Below are 18,105 nucleotides of genomic sequence, written 5' to 3' on the forward strand. Positions count from 1 at the left end.
TATTCAACTCACAGACATAATGTTGCTCAGACATGACACATTAATCAGAAAGGCCTGATATATATATATATATATATATACATATACCCACATCCGCATTCCAAGTGTTAAAGTCTGACATATCCTGTAACTTGCTAGTACCAGGCACTGTTGATAATGGCGGAAAGTATGCCTGATGATGTGCTTTGTGTAGGCAATGTGGATGGCTTGTCTCCAAATTGATTTAATCAGTGTTGCTGCTGTAAGGATATGCCAAGACAAATGGAGACGGGGAAGAAGATATCAATTACCCCAAAATATGTGATGGCCAAAAAATACGTTTATATGAGGGGGAGGGGGGGGGTCAGTTGGGTGATTTCCTAGTCAGTTGCAATGATGCTCCTATTCTCAATTGAATAGCCCATGTGTATCTGACAAAATTATCTCCCAGTAACGTTCCTGCCTGAAGTTTGTGAAATCGAACAATAATTCAACTTCATCTAACTTGTACCTGAGTCCAACTGCTGGATTGAGTTAGTCCGGCCCATCTGGAGCAGCAAATGGCTCAACTCAACAGGGAGCACGGAGGAGGTGGAGGGTAGAGAGGGGGAGAGAAAGAGGGGATCGGATTGAAAACAGATCAGCTTGAAGATCTCACCACCGCATGTCTAGAACAACTGTCGATTAAAATCTAGTTTTAGTTTACATTTTCAGCCACGTATTCTGGCGAAAACATGTCATGCGCTTTCTTATGTAAAAACTCAAAGGTGAGTGAGAAAACGTTACCGCTTGAAGATGATGGATTGTAAAAGTTAGATGCGAGTAATTGCGCTCCTCCGTGTTAAATGAGTTATCCGAGGGATGCCGTGTTCCGAACTTTGAATAGACTTTCAAACTTTTCTTTAAGTACATAGCCGGCCTCGGCTGTTTTCATTGAAAAAGTACACTTAAACCTAATTCTCGAAATACTTGCAGAGTCGTCGGACAAAGTGAGAGAAAAAAAACAGCATCGGGGTCTAAAGAGAAACTATTCAAGGTAAGGAAAGTTTTTGTTGTGGTGTAGACTAGCCTAGATGACAAGCTTGGAGACATTTTAAAACAAATAATTAATTTCTTATTTGAAACCTCTTGATGCTGAATGCAATAGACAAGCTATATCTGTTTAAATGTAAACCACTATCCTGCAGTCACATTGAATAATATTGCGTGTCAAGGACAGATGGGGTTTGGGTAACTCCACATCACATTTGCACTTTGAACTTAACTGACATTGGAATCCAAAACATTCTGTCTTGCAACTTGATCCATATGCGAAGAGATGTGATCTGAAAGCCGCGGCGTCAACCCTTCTACTGACTTCCAAATGCCCAGCAGAGTAGTAGCCTAGACCTATCGTGATACACTGCATCTTTAAATATGATCCTAAAAATGTGTGCAAAGTTCGATGTAAACAGTAACTTTTATTTTGCAATACATTTTGTGCATATTTCTGGAAGTTTTAACTTCTATAGAAGGTTTAGGGACATGTGTTCCCAAATGTTGTTGTCTTGTCTATCATCATTTTGAGTGGTTTCAGATTGACACATTTCATAGGCTACATTCCAATTTAATTGTGCTTTTCACACTAACGTTTGTGGCAGACTGGCTGTAGGCCTATACACAGTGGCTACAAGTTGACGTAAAAGAAAGTGATTGGTGCTCAAGTGTGCACTCACTTCACTCCATGTACTGATTATTTCAAGATCCCTCTCATTTAAAAACTTGCAATAAATGTTTGAAGTGCTTCACATGCTGTGGAATTAAGGACACCTCCTTGAATCTCCTATGTCAGTAGGAGTTGTTTACTTATTGTTGAAAAATTCTCAGTTGTTCGCCTGTTTGCACTGTAGCCTGAGTAATCAACAAACACTTGACGCTTTTGTGCAGGTAAAAACAGCTGTATTTACTGTTGGCTTTCACCCATCTAGAGTGTGTGTTAATAATCCCTAGGCTCACGCCTGAACTAATAATATCGACACCATTTTCATCCTCGTTTTGGTCTCAGATCAGTTATAGAACCACAAATAAAAAAGAATAGACATGGTTTTAGGATTGTATATCAATTGAAAAGGATATAGTTTAATGTCAAATGAATTCCTTAAATCGGTGATATTCATCAACTCAAATGTAAAACTGATGAAAGGACTGGTTCAAGTTATTTGATGTCATGGGCTTACTGAAGAATGTTAAAAGTGCAGGATTTTACAAAGGAACAATAGTATTTTCTCTAGAGAATAAAGTGAAAAGAAAACAGTGAAAAGAAAGAAAATGAAAAGTAAGAATAGACAAATGCTCAAGGAAAAAGCTCTGACTCTTGCAAAAAAAGCATCCGTGGTGGTATGCATTTCTGTGTTGCACATGTGTGTCCACCATGAGTGTGATTTTAATTTAATGCGTTGATGCCCATGCAGTTGCGGGAACATTAGCATAAGAAAAAAGTTTTAGTGCATTTGCCATTGTGCTCAATGAAGAGTTCCAGCAGTCAGGCCTGGGGAGAGTGAAAGAATGTAAAGAAATGATGGGGCTATTCAGCCTATTCAAGCTCTGCTTGGGGTTCTTTTCTCTAGGCTCTGAAACCCATGGTGGCGATGTCACTTTCATCTCCCAAGCCAGAGCCAGCCTCACTCTCTTTTCTATGTTCCCCTTACCCTCTGTTTCTCTCTTTCACATGTCCCTCCACAGCTCTCCCTACTTTATTGATCTGCCGTTTTTCTTCTCTGGAAGTCTGCAGAAATGTAATGAACCGAATACTGGAAAAGGGAAAGGAGGAGAGGTGGGGGGGACTTAAAAACACATATTCTGATGAGGTCTAGTATGCAGGAGGGTCCGTTTGAATGACTCTGAGAAGGACAGGAAGAGGACAGACCTCCCCCTATAGAGAGGACAACATTTTTTTGAAAAGAACAGGGTTTTCTTGTCTCTCTCTCTTTCTCTCCTCTCACACCTCAGTGAGCTAAGATAATATACTGTTCTGATAAAGCCATTTACTACAGCATGGCATTCCTAGATTGCAGTCCCTTTAAGCTCTGTCCCCTTAAACTGCTCAGAGATTCTACCAGGAGAAAGGTCAATGTTGTGGGTATACAGTTGAGAAAGTTGTTGTGTTTAGAAATCTACTTGATGTAAAAGAAAGAACTACAGCTGCTGTATCTCTATAGTTTACATGTTTCCCAGAATGGCTGCTTTCCCACAATTATGTTTCTGTTCTGGTGGCCGTATTACGTGGTTATATTAGGCCATTATGATTACAAACCACACCGTTTTAATATAGGCAAATCGTTGATGGTTGAATCATATCCAAAATGCCCTACAGTGCATTTAAACTATATTTTCATATTTCCATTGCTGTAAAAGAAAATGAACACCTTCCCACCAGTGTTGTTAAGCCTGCTGTATGTTTTGCAACACGTTGTTGAGCCCAACACTGTTTCCCTACGAGATGACGTACACCTCTGACGTTGTATACAACGAGTGGTTGCCATCGAGTGAAAAGAGCATTATCATTCTAGACCCGTCGGAGACACCACTTTGAGAGTGTTGGACAATACTGGGTGTCTAGCAGGACCTTGCAGCCTTCCTTCAGCCCAGGCCGGGGGGAGCTGTGTGGGGGTGGAGGGTGGCTGAAGTACACTCATGTCTGGAGCTCAATTGATGGGCATTTAATGGCCATTTAGGGAGCTGTAAAAAGACATCTATGTGTTGAACTATTCTAGTCTGCCACGGCGCACTCTTCTTACAGCGAGGCTGTACTTGAGATGAGGGGTAAGGTGGAGGGAAGGGGAAAACACAGGGACCAGTGAAGTGACGGCAGTCGGCAGAGAAGCTACATTCATTTGTTTTCAGGGTCCCTCTTTGAGTTCCTCTCTGCATTGGCTTGGGATGGCAAGTGGACACAATCAAGGCTTTTTAGTGTCTGTTATACCATACCCTCGAGGCATCTGGCTCATTCTCTTTCAAGTGTCTGGGGTTAAATAGGATCACATCATATCCGGTCTGGAAGAAGGAGAGTAGCAACCTGCCCTGCCTGGCCTTGTCCCCTCTCATTCCCCACTCCATCTCTCACAGGGCCAGCTAGGCCTAGGAGTGAGTACTTAGACCCCACCTCACCCCCCTCTCCATCTCTCACAGGGCCAGCCACGAGAACGAGTCCTTACTAAGACACACAGTGCCATGGAATGTGAGGTTGAGAGAATTTACATCTGTTGTTATCGAAAGAAAATGGGAAACCATGTATGGCCTCCTCTGTAAAAAAAACACGTAATTGTAAAAGTAAAGGAGAGAGTCCAATGTGGTTTTAACTAGCCATTTAAGCGCTGTATGGTAAAATCACTGACAACCTCATCACATCATGATTGATGTCATCAATCTTTGGAGGCGGGAGGCACAGTGAGTCGCCCTCATCAAAAAGCAAGAAGCTAGGCTACAATTACGGAGGACATGGTTTCTCTCGAGGAAACACTATTTCCAGGTTTCTGTAAGTCACGCAACAAAGCCTAATGATCTATTTCCTCTAGACCTACCCATTTATTTAACAAAATTCTCCCAGTTAGTCACAATCACAGGCACCAAAGTGGGGATATTTTGGGGGCCTTTGGACTCCAGGGGTGTATCCGGAATGACACCTTATTCTCTTTATAGTGCATTAGTTTTAACAATGGTCCGAGTCAAAAGAAGTGCACTACATAGGGAGTAGGGTACGACTTTGGGGCCTCTGGACTTCATAACTCTGTAGTCCCAGCCTGCCTTCACACTGTTCTCTGAGGGAGGAAGGAATGAAACTTCAACAGATTAAATCATGTATACAATTTACATTGTGTTATATATGATGTGTCAACACCATGACATCTTGAAACGATACCCAGCCCCACGGCCAGAGTTCTCCAAACACAGGCTTTTAGCAGTGATTCTATAGGTCAAAGCAAGTTAGCCAGTTGGAGTGGGGGACACAACATTTATTTCATTACTTCACCCTAAAATAAACCATTGGGTTTAAGCTGCAGAGCTCTGCGCTGACACAGAGATAACCACAACTGGACCGGCCCACTTTGCTCAACCAGCTAAATGCCTTGAGAAAAAAACATGGGTTGTGTTTGGTTGCCAGTACACTACCAGTCAAGCTTTTCCAGTCCACTGGCACCAATATATATATATATATATATATATATATATATATATATATATATATATATATATATATATATATATATATCTTGGTGCCAGTATCAAATCGTAATAATATATAGCCAAATGTAGCCGAACCATGTGCCTGGTTCTCCTTACTTCTTGTTCGTCCTAACGCTCTGAACCAACACCAAGCCTGGCGGACACTGGAAAGATCTGAGATCAGCATGTGGTTAATCTGAGAGGGTTGCCTTGATCCTACTGCTAATCACCTCCCATAGTGGGTTAGCCAGGGTAACAAGATGATCTGCGGTTCCATCACGGAAACTTTCCTTTCACAGCAGCTGGCAGCAGCCCAGACAGAGTATCATTATTAACACCACTGTGTCTTCTCCTATCTTACTCGCCATTGTCAATGAATGACCAGATTCACTGTGTTGGTTGTTCCTAAGACTGACATGGACTCCCAGACAATGGTGTATTGTCTCCAGTGTTTGCCGTGGGCTTTAATCTGATGCAGAGCGTCAGGTCTATAGAGAGGCCGCTTGCAGAACACGCAGCATATTCAACAGTGTGTGTGTGAGTGTGTGTGGCGTGTGTGCATGCTCTGTTTGTGCTTCCAACACTGGGGTTTTGAGAGAGGGGAGAGGCCTCAGATGTAAGTTATGATTTATCCAAAGGCCTCCCGTAGCTACAAAGCAAAGTTGACTTGCTGACTTGCCCATAGGGGCTGAATGTAATCGTATTACATTCCATATGATGAGAAATATTAAGTGCCTTACTTTGTGCCAGGCCACAGACTCCTCTGTGTTAGACTAGGAGACGAGGGGAGCGCATTGAAAGCATTTAGCTGCTTGCAAAGAAAACATTTGGTTCTTCTACACCAGGGCTGTCCAACCCTGTTCCTGGAGAGCTACCCTCCTGTAGGTTTTTCTTTCAACCCCAGTTGTAACTAACTTGATTCAGCTTATCAACCAGCTAATTATTAGAATCAGGTGTGATAGATTAGGGTTGGAGCTAAAAACCTACAGGATGGTAGCTCTCCAGGAACAGGGTTGGAGAGCCCTGTTCTACACCAACTCCCACATGTCCACTAGCTCGCTGCTTGCCTGTCGCCATTGCGTCGGCCTCTCTCCGGCTCAGAACAGAACTCTGGTTCTGGATTCAGTCCATTTTGAGGAAGTTTGTTTTGGAATCCTCTCATTAAATGGGAGAACCTGATGGGACGAGGATCGTATGTGGATGCATGCTGCATTTGTCTTCTCTCAGTAACTTGAACCATGTAAGACTTTTCAAATATAATGCAACAAATATGTTGTTCAGAGTAGAATCGTCATGAATGCGGTCATGGCAGAACTGTAACAGTATCCCCGAGCTCCTTATCCTCAGTGTTGAGAAAAGTATGGAACTTCCTTAAAAGAGACAGATTGGAAAAGACCATTAAGAACTCTTGTGGTTTTAACGTACCTATTACTAACATCTCATGTGTGGGTGGCCGGTCTTTACACCTTTTGTTATCATTCTCAAAGAGTCGCTAGGTGTCAATGCTTCTGAATCATCGCTTGTAAAAGACGGACATGTTCTGACAATTGAAGTACAGGCTAGGCTGATTGCTTAACCAGGTATATTTGGCTCAGTGTGGCTTCCAGGTTGTCATCGCACCTCTTGGTGTGCTTGTGGCAGCTGGTAGGACATTGACCCCCCACACACAAGGGCCTCAGACAACAGCTAGGGCTGTCCCCTTGTCACCAAGGCGTCCAAGCTGAGGAACAGCTGACAGACTGCCGGCATACACACACACACACACACACACACACACACACACACACACACACACACACACACACATCAGAGATAAAGTCTGCTTTCAAAAGCACTTATATTAGAATGATAATCTCTTGTAATATCAATGTGGATGTGTCATCATTAAATAGATAAACTTGGAAGAACAAATGACAACTGTAGATTATTGCCTTTGATTCAAAGGGATGCCCACATATGTGCACACCATACCACCCACACCACCCGCTGTTGCCTAAGGGGCCTGGTGAGGATATTGACAGCTGTTACTGTTGAGAATGAGTTGTAACAACACATTTAGGATAAATGGCCCCTAATGCTACTGAAAGAATGAAGCCGACTCTGCAATGTGGCACAAATGACAGCTGATCTGAGCTGAGGGTTTCTCCCATAGAAGGTTCTCCTCTCCTGAGCAGATTGCAACTTCTTTGACCATACATGACATAACTTGATCAAGTGCTTGTATGATTATCGTTTTTTCAGCACCATGATTTGCTTGTTACTGCACGGCCATAACATAACAAAACTCCCCAACACACAAACCCCTATGTAATTACATAGTAAGAAATTGAAATGATCAGTTAGAACATTTATATACAGTGCTTTGCGAAAGTATTCGGCCCCCTTGAACTTTGCGACCTTTTGCCACATTTCAGGCTTCAAACATAAAGATATAAAACTGTATTTTTTTGTGAAGAATCAACAACAAGTGGGACACAATCATGAAGTGGAACGACATTTATTGGATATTTCAAACTTTTTTAACAAATCAAAAACTGAAAAATTGGGCGTGCAAAATTATTCAGCCCCTTTACTTTCAGTGCAGCAAACTCTCTCCAGAAGTTCAGTGAGGATCTCTGAATGATCCAATGTTGACCTAAATGACTAATGATGATAAATACAATCCACCTGTGTGTAATCAAGTCTCCGTATGAACGCACCTGCACTGTGATAGTCTCAGAGGTCCGTTAAAAGCGCAGAGAGCATCATGTAGAACAAGGAACACACCAGGCAGGTCCGAGATACTGTTGTGATGAAGTTTAAAGCCAGATTTGGATAGAAAAAGATTTCCCAAGCTTTAAACATCCCAAGGAGCACTGTGCAAGCGATAATATTGAAATGGAAGGAGTATCAGACCATTGCAAATCTACCAAGACCTGGCCGTCTTTCAGCTCATACAAGGAGATATCCATAAAAAGTGTTGTTTAAAGTTTGTCACAAGCCACCTGGGAGACACACCAAACATGTGGAAGAAGGTGCTCTGGTCAGATGAAACCAAAATTGAACTTTTTGGCAACAATGCAAAACGTTATGTTTGGCGTAAAAGCAACACAGCTGAACACACCATCCCCACTGTCAAACATGGTGGTGGCTGCATCATGGTTTGGGCCTGCTTTTCTTCAGCAGGGACAGGGAAGATGGTTAAAATTGATGGGAAGATGGATGGAGCCAAATACAGGACCATTCTGGAAGAAAACCTGATGGAGTCTGCAAAAGACCTGAGACTGGGATGGAGATTTGTCTTCCAACAAAACAATGATCCAAAACATAAAGCAAAATCTACAATGGAATGGTTCAAAAATAAACATATCCAGGTGTTAGAATGGCCAAGTCAAAGTCCAGACCTGAATCCAATCGAGAATCTGTGGAAAGAACTGAAAACTGCTGTTCACAAATGCTCTCCATCCAACCTCACTGAGCTCGAGCTGTTTTGCAAGGAGGAATGGCAAAAAATGTCAGTCTCTCGAGGTGCAAAACTGATAGAGACATACCCCAAGCGACTTACAGCTGTAATCGCAGCAAAAGGTGGCGCTACAAAGTATTAACTTAAGGGGGCTGAATAATTTTGCACGCCCAATTTTTCAGTTTTTGATTTGTTAAAAAAGTTTGAAATATCCAATAAATGTCGTTCCACTTCATGATTGTGTCCCACTTGTAGTTGATTCTTCACAAAAAAATACAGTTTTATATCTTTATGTTTGAAGCCTGAAATGTGGCAAAAGGTCGCAAAGTTCAAGGGGGCCGAATACTTTCGCAAGGCACTGTATGTGGATGTGTATGTATGACTTTTTCCACATTTTGTTGGTTACAGCCTTATTCTAAAATTGATTAAATAGTTTTTTTCCTCATCAATCTACACATAATACCCCATAATGACAAAGCAGAAACAGGTTTTTAGAATTGTTTGCTAATTTATTACAAATAAAAACAGAAATATTACATTTACATAAGTATTCAGACCCTTTACTCAGTACTTTGTTGAACCACCTTTGGCAGCAATTACAGCCTTGAGTCTTCTTGGGTATGACACTACAAGCTTGGCACACCTGTATTTGGGGAGTTTCTCCCATTCTTCTCTGCAGAGCCCCTCAAGCTCTGTCAGGTTGTATGGGGAGCGTTGCTGCACAGCTATTTTCAGGTCTCTCCAGAGATGTTCAATTGGGCCACTCAAGGACATTCAGAGACTTGTCCCGGAGCCATTCCTGCGTTTTCTTGCTGTGTGCTTAGGGTCGTTGTCCTGTTAGGGTCGTTGTCCAGTCTGCTGTTCCTGAGCACTCTGGGGCAGGTTTTCATCAAGGGTCTCTCTGTACTTTTCTCCGTTCATCTTTCCCTCGATCCTGACTAGTCTCCCAGTCCCTGCTGCTGAATAACACCCCCACAGTATGATGCTGCCACCACCATGCTTCACCGTAGGGATGGTGCCATGTTTCCTCCAGACATGACGCTTGGTATTCAGGCCAAAGAGTTCAATCTTTGTTTCGTCAGACCAGAGAATCTTGTTTCTCATGGTCTGTCCTTTATGTGCCTTTTGGCAAACTCCAAGCAGTCTGTCATGTGCCTTTTACTGAGGAGTGGCTTTCGTCTGGCCACTCTACCATAAAGACACGAATGGTGGAGTGCTGCAGAGATGGTTGTCCTTCTGGAAGGTTCTCCCATCACCACAGAGGAATTCTAGGAACTTCTCCCCTGATTGTTCAGTTTGGCTGGGTGGCCAGCTCTAGGAAGAGTCTTGGTGGTTCCAAACTTCTTCCATTTAAAGAATGATGGAGGCCACTGTGTTCTTGGTGACCTTCAATGCTGCAAACTTTTTTTGGTACCCTTCCACAGATCTGTGCCTCGACACAATCCTGTCTCTGAGCTCTACGGACAATTCCTTCGACCCCATGGCTTGGTTTTTGCTCTGACATGCACTGTCAACTGTGGGACCTTATATAGACAGGTGTGTGCCTCTCCAAATCATGTCCAAATTTAATTTACCACAGGTGGACTCAATTTCGAGTCTCATAGCAAAGGGTCTGAATACTTATGTAAATTAGGTATTTCTGTTATTTCTCTCACTTTGCCATTATGGGGTATTGTGTGTAGATTGCTGAGGATTCTTTTCATTTAATACATTTTAGAATAAGGCTGTAACGTATCAAATGAAAATGATGCAGACAATTACATTGATGGAAGCTACAATCTATCTGCAATATTAAAGCTGATCTACGCCCTAAAAACAGTTATGACATTTCTCAGGCGATTGTGTTTGAGTCTTTACATCTGTTTTATATAAAGAGATCGACCACAGGATATTGCATGTACTAGCAGCGAGTGGTGGTGGGGGAGGGTGGGTTAAAAGGAACAGCTCATCCACAAGACTCGTCTGTGTACATCTGTTCATTCTGGGGATCATTGGAAGAACATGGCCTCTGAGTGACTGACTGATTGCCTCCCAGCTACTAAGAACAGGACACGGGATCTAGTGTACCTTACTCAGTGAATGTACAGTGTGTACTCAAAAGTATTTTTTTCATAGTCAAAATCCGAAAATGGCATCCTATTCCTTATTTAGTGCACTACTTTTGACCTGGCTCTGGATAAAAGTAGTGTACTTACAGCAAATAAGGTTTATAGTCAAGTGCCAGTTCTCTCAGGCTTCCTTTGTGAACTTGTTAAGACAGTAATAGTAGTACTTTCCTTGCTTTTGAATCCATGTTAAGGCAGTAATAGTAGTACCCTCCTAGCCTGGGCAATGGGCATACAGTGTATACCGTAGCACCTTTCACTATTCCTCTTCACTGTTAGAGTCTGATCTTCCTCTAATATGAGTGCTCAAATTTCAGATAGTCTACTGTCAGTTGACTGAAGCTTCCTTTGTTAACATGTTAGGGCAATAGTTTCCTTTCTCGGTTCACTGACCAGGAGGACACCTATCTATAAGACAAGTCATACAACAGATATTCCTTCCTGCATCTGAGTCACGCAAATGACTAATGAATGCTGCCAGTTCTTGTTCCACCATATATTTTAACCTGTGCCCTTTTTAAACCAGGGCATCAAAGGTTTTCAGGGATGGATGTTGTTCTGAGACAGTGATTCCCCCATCTAGAATGTGCCCTTGTCTTAAAGCATCCACATGCTTCCCAGACAAAACAGTTTGGAAATAGTTTGTGCATATATTACGACAACATTTTGTTCGGGCACACAACATTTTATGGTCCGTAGCATAAGCTACGGACAACAAATACATTGGCATTTTATCAATGGCAATTTGAATGCACGGAGAGACTATGATGAGATCCTGAGACCCATTGTTCATCCGCCACCATAACCTCATGTTTCAGCATGATAATGCACGGTCCAATGTCGCAAGGATCTGTACACAATTCCTGGAAGCTGAACATTTTCCAGTTCTTCCATGGCCTGCATACTCACCAGACATGTCACCCATTGAGCATGTTTGGGATGCTCTGGATCGACGTGTACGACAGAGTGTTCCAGTTAGGGCTGTGGCGATCATGACATTTTGTCAGCCTGTTATTGTCATGCAAATTTAGCATCTCCAGGCCTCCACGCATACAAGCCATACAAGCCACTGATGCGCTGCTTTTGGAACATCTACATATAAAAAAGTATAATAAATCAATTGAATATACACCATCACAATAAATCCATTATTTATTTTAATAAGGTCTAAAGAAACAATATATTATGAAGAAACATGTATTTCAGATAACAGAATATGAGTTAGCCTACTGTATGTTATCTGGCTAAGTGCCATTCCAGAGTCTGTAGGCTTGTTCATTTAGCAGACAAGATATGCTTATAAGTCCCTTGCCATTATTTTATATTAGATGATTTCCCATTCCAGAACGAGTGCGCATATTTGACTAATTTCAGGAAACTAGGCATATGTCGCACATGACTACTTCACAGGAGAGCCATTTGAACGTACGTTTTTTTAATCAAAGTTTTTTGTCAGAAATGCCTTCTGGAACATGTGAACTTTCATAACAAACTTGTATGCCATCTGTAAATATGAATAAAATTGTTCAATTACGAGCCTAGTTGATTTATCCACAGAAAAAGCCAGTAGCCTTCCGCTAGCCATGATTGGCTGAGATAATGGGTAGGCTGGACATGCCGAGAGATGAGTTTGGATTGGTCTGCCATGTAGCACACTTCTGTCTATAACATGAGCTGGTCAGTATGTGTAGGTAATCCTTTCTAACACGTCTTTTTTGAAAGATACTGCAAAGGTGTTGTTCTCCACTTTCTGGAGGACCGAGTTTTGAAATCAGTGGAATGCACAGTGGAATTAGAATATGATAGCTAAGGAGATGGAGAAAATTCTGGCGTTTTATTGCAAATATACAGATGGAGTCGAAAAGAGAACAAACAGAAGGCTGTTGTATAAAACACCTGTCTCCAGATTACATCTTCAAACTAAGGCAACCATGGCATTTGTGACAGAGAGGGAGAAGTTTACATCCATGTATACGGGTAAGATAGTCTAGCTAGCTAAATTTTCAGATATTACACATATCTAATTCAGTCAAAAAGTTGTTTTCATTTTATGTTAAGTGTACTGTTAGCTAGCTAGCTAATGTTAGCTGGCTCTCTCGCTAGATAACATTAAGTGTATGATCTGTGTAGTAATATTATTCGTATCTCAGAGCCATTTGCATTGCAAGTTATAGCCTAATGTTAGCTAGCTAGCTAACATTGAACCTGGTTGGTTAGCTACCTGCAGGGTAGTAAAGTTATGAGTTGAGATTATGGTTAACTGTTTAGCTAACTAGCTACATGTCTAAACAAAAGACTCCACTATGCAAGTAACCATTTCAATAGAATCTTTATGATGTCACTGCGACAACTGTCGATAGACGTAGCTGGTAAATTCTCTCTGGCTATCTACTCTGAATTCATAGCATTCATCTGAGTGTGCCAGAGCTCAGAATAACTGACAAATTTACGACGCTCAACACCCGTTGAATATGGCCGGTGTCAGTAAACGTTGTCAAAAAAATTGTAATTAAATTGTTGCCAGCAGCACAGTTGCAGTCACCAATGCTCTGAATATGTCAAGATGTGTATGAAGGCGAAGTCAGGTGCAGGAGAGCAGAGTATGATTAAATAAAGTGCACTTTATTATAGTTCCAAACCGGGAGAACAACAAAACAAACGCGCTCAAAAAAATGGAACAACAAAGCAAAAGAGCTTACCGAACATCACTAGACATGTGTAATATGCGGTAGGCAATGTATTATAAAGGGACACTCATATTAATTTTTTTCGGGCTTGAGGTCATAATTGGGCCTGTGTGTATCCATAAGCTCTAATATGCATATGGGTGTTTTGAATAAATCATCACAGTAGAAAGCGCTGTCCATTTTGTTGTGTTAGGCTTTGAAACAACACCCACAACCATCATGTTTTACACTCAGATTAAACTGGTTTTTGAACTTCTTTCTTCAAATTGTTCAATCACAGTGAGTTTTAAAGCACATACTGTTTTGATGATAAGTGTTTGATGTGATTTTTGATTGTGTTTGCATTGATGTCAGAGTGGTTAGAGGGACCATACAGCCTTGACTACGAGGCCATTAGGACCTGATGGAGGGACAATAGAGCCCTGGGTACCAGGCCATTAGGACCTGATGGAGGGACAATAGAGCCCTGGTTACCAGGCCATTAGTGACCTGATGATCATTAGCGAGTTGGGTACTACTAACACATGTCCAGAGTGCATAAGAGGAGATTACCGTGACTCAACGGTCATGTAGAATATTTCTGCGGTCATGACGCCTGACTGCCGGAGCTCTAGTTCCAGTTTCCGACAATATTCAGCAACTACTCACAGCCATTGAAGAAGAGTGGGACAACATTCCACAGGCCACAATCAACGCCCTGATCAACTTTATGTGAAGGAGATGTGTCGCACTGCATGAGGAAAATGGTGGTCACACCAGATACTGACTGGTGTTCTGATCGACGCCCCTACCTTTTTTTAATGTATCTGTGACCAACAGATGCATATCTGTATTCCCAGTCATGTGAAATCCATAGATTAGGGCCTAATGAATTTATTTCAATTGACTGCTTTCCTTATATGAACTGTAACTCAGTAAAATCTTTTAATTTGTTGCATGTTGCTTTTATGTTTTTCTTTAATGTATATATGGAAGAATACACGTTTAAACATTTCTACCAATACTCTTTTTGGGGTCGGGATAGCCCTAACCCAGGCTGTATATTTGAGATCCTGTAAGCCACCAACAGACAGCAGTTAGGATAGTGATTGGTGAAGGGATTTCAGTGCTCCGACATCAATGCTGGAAGTTAACAGAAACGGGCATGTATTTCCTGAAAGCCAGACTGTAGAGGGGAGGTGAACATCTTAACTATAAGAAGTACATCAGAACAGTGCATGGAGGATCTCTGTACATGCAGAGAGACCGTAGTCTGCACTCTGCAGTTAGGCCATATACAGTAAAGTATTCACAGGAAAAAGAACAAAAACTCATTACAGATATACAGTGGGGTATGAAATTATTGGCACCCCTAAAGATTCTTATCGATTAAAATTTTAAAAAATTATACATTTGATCTTATATTCATAGCACGCAATGACTACATCAAGCTTGTGACTACAAACTTGTTGGATGCGTTTGCAGTTTGTTTTGATTGTGTTTCAGATTATGTTGTGGTAATAACTTGCCTAGTTAAATAAAGGTTAAATAAAAAATATATAAACTCACCAAAAAAAGAAAGTGCCTTTTTCAGGACCCTGTCTTTCAAAGACAATTCGTAAAAATCCAAATAACTTCACAGATCTTCATTGTAAAGGGTTTAAACACTGTTTCCCATGATTGTTCAATGAACCATAAACTAATAATGAACATGCACCTGTGGAATGGTCGTTAAGACACTAACAGCTTGCAGTTATGAAAACTTAGGACACTAAAGAGGCCTTTCTACTGACTCTGAAAAACACCTGCTCATCTGCGTGAACGTGCCTTAGGCATGCTGCAAGGACTGCAGATGTGGCCAGGGCAATAAATTGCAATGTCCGTACTGTGAGACGCCTAAGACAGCACTACAGGGAGACAGGACGGACAGCTTATCATCCTCGCAGTGGCAGACCACGTGTAACAACACCTGCACAGGTTCGGTACATCCGAACATCACACCTGTGGGACAGGTAATGGATGGCAACAACAACTGCCCGAGATACACCAGGTACGCACAATCCCTCATCAGTGCTCAGACTGTCCGCAATAGGCTGAGAGAGGCTGGACTGAGGACTTATAGGCCTGTTGTAAGGCAGGTCCTCACCAGACATCACCGGCAACAACGTTGCCTATGGACACAAACCCACCGTTGCTGGAACAGACAGGACTGGCAAAAAGTGTTCTTCACTGACTAGTCGCGGTTTTGTTTCACCAGGGGTGATGGTCAGATTCGCGTTTATCGTCGAAGGAATGAGCCTGTACTCTGGAGGCCTGTACTCTGGAGCGGGATCGATATGGAGGTGGAGGGTCCGTCATGGTCTGGGGCGGTGTGTCACAGCATCATCGGACTGAGCTTGTTGTCATTGCAGGCAATCTCAACATTGTGCATTGCAGGGAAGACATCTTCCTCCATCATGTGGTACTCATCCTGCAGGCTCATCCTGACATGACCCTCCAGCATGCCAATGCCACCAGCCATACTGCTCGTTCTGTGCGTGATTTCCTGCAAGACAGGAATGTCAGTGTTCTGCCATGGCCAGCGAAGAGCCCGGATCTCAATCCCATTGAGCACGTCTGGGACCTGTTGCATCGGAGGGTGAGGGCTAGGAACATTCCCTTACCAGAAATATCCGGGAACTTGCAGGTGCATCTGGGGAAGAGAGTGGTAACATCTCACAGCAAGAACTGGCCAATCTGGTGCAGTCCATGAGGAGGACTGTTACTTTTGATTTTGACCCCTTTGTTCAGGGACACAATATTCAATTTCTGTTAGTCACATGTCTGTGGAACTTGTTCAGTTTATGTCCCAGTTGTTGAATCTTGTTATGTTCATACAAATATTTACAAGAATATAATATGTTTCTAAACACTTCTATGTTAATGTTGATGCTACCATGATTACGGATACTTCTGAATTAATGGTGAATGATGATGAGTGAGAAAGTTACAGAGCATCAAAGATCATACCACCAAGACCTGCTAACCTCTCACCATTACCAGGGGAGGTAAGCATGTCTTGGGGGTATGATCTTTGACCCTCTGTAGCTTTTACCGCTCATCATTATTCATGATTTATTCAGGATTATCCATCATTTTTAGATAATAATGTCTGTCTTTCTCTAAACAATTGTATTAGTATAAAATGTATGCTCTATTTTTTGGAGCATACAATATAGCTCCGTGTTTATATTGACTTGCAAGACACAAAAACCCTATGAAGTAGACCCCATTTTGCTGGTGGTGATAACTCACCTGAGGACCACCATACATCTGAAACCTAAGCGGGTTCAACAGCGGCCCAGACATCTGAGGGTGGAATAGGGGCGTCAAACCCCTATATATCACACTACACCAGGGTAGAGAGAGGGTTGGGTTGCATGAGGGCAGGCAGGAGAGAAAGAGAGAGAGACGGGGAATGAGAGAGAGAGAGAGATCTTACCAGCATCAGTATCATCATCCTGAGATAGGAAGAAAGGGGCGGAAGAGGAGTGCAGAAGAGGAGCCTGCAAATCTTCATAGATGATGACTGTCTTTGATATCTGTTTTCATTCCTTTCAGTGTTAGTGAAAGGGGATATGTTGAACGTTAGTGAGACAGAGAGAGCGAGAACTACATGCCACATTGGAAAGAATCAACCAAAAAACAGCAAATTAGAATGCTACCTTGCACTAGACAGAGAGTACACAGTGGCAGATTACCTGAGCACTGTGACTGACCCGAAAGTAAGAAAATCCTTGACTATGTACAGACTCAGTGAGCATAGACTTGTTATTGAGAGACCCAGGAAGCAGTTGTTGTTGGGGGTTAATTTCCTTGCTTAAGGGCAGAACGACACATTTTTCATCCTTGTCGGCTCAAGGAATCGAAAAATCAACCTTGCGGTTACTTGCCCAACACTCGTAACCACTAGGCTACCTGCCGCCCCAATGTTTACATATGTTTCCCATGCAGAAATATGGAATTTCCTATGTAGCGCACCACTTTTGACCGAGTCCAGGCTGTGGTCAAAAGTAGTGCACTATATAGGGAATAGGGTGCCATTTGGCACAATGTCAGATAACCACCAACCAGGGGAAAGAAGGGTTTATAATGGGGTATAACTTAACTGCTTCAACATCTGGGTCTCCTCTCACTTGTGTATAGTCATTGCTACCCTCCTATCCCTCCGTCCTCACGCTTCTCTCTACTCTCTAATGGGCTCGTACACAGGCTTACACATGCCATTTATTTCCTGTTGATTGTCTCACTCAGACATACAACTTGTTTATGGCTTTAATCAGTGTAAAAATAAAAAGTTGTGTAACGCAGTATGATAAAAACAGGACTAGAAGACCTTAAGAAGAGACGGAGAATGACAACACAAAAAGCTTTTTTACTATCCCAGGACCCAGACTGTGGCTCGCTCACTGAGAGGTGGGGTATTGGGTATGGGGCAGCAGAGGGACAAATCCAAGAAAGGAGTCTGGGAGTCCTGTATAGGGGATTATCCCACCAACACCCAGCACCATAGAGTCCCCTGCCTGTGGTCACGTGGACTGGGGGTCAGTGGAGGGGGCTGGGGGAGCCACGATCCTGTTCGCTCACTGCACTAGGCTGACCAGCCAACCAGAAGAAGGGAAGAAGGAGAAATGAAGAAGAAGAAATGGCCTCTTGTTGTTTGTTCTCCTCA

At 42.4% G+C, this 18,105-nt stretch overlaps 1 protein-coding gene across 2 annotated transcripts in view; it reads left to right on the top strand.

The window, feature by feature from the left end:
• Window positions 1-312: 312 nt before the first annotated feature.
• LOC110502095 (transcription activator GLI2) overlaps window positions 313-18,105 on the top strand; it is a 114,407-nt gene continuing 96,614 nt past the window's right edge. The window contains exons 1-2 of one of the 2 annotated variants that reach the window (XM_036959176.2): window positions 313-746; window positions 955-1,015. The gene's annotated coding sequence lies outside the window, so the exon portion shown is untranslated. Of the gene's footprint in view, window positions 747-926; window positions 1,016-18,105 lie in introns of those variants that run through there. The other variant, XM_036959175.2, reaches the window with a different exon arrangement.

Source organism: Oncorhynchus mykiss, chromosome 22 (assembly GCF_057628025.1).
Source record: "Oncorhynchus mykiss isolate SJ-2025 chromosome 22, ASM5762802v1, whole genome shotgun sequence".
NCBI lineage: Eukaryota > Metazoa > Chordata > Actinopteri > Salmoniformes > Salmonidae > Oncorhynchus > Oncorhynchus mykiss.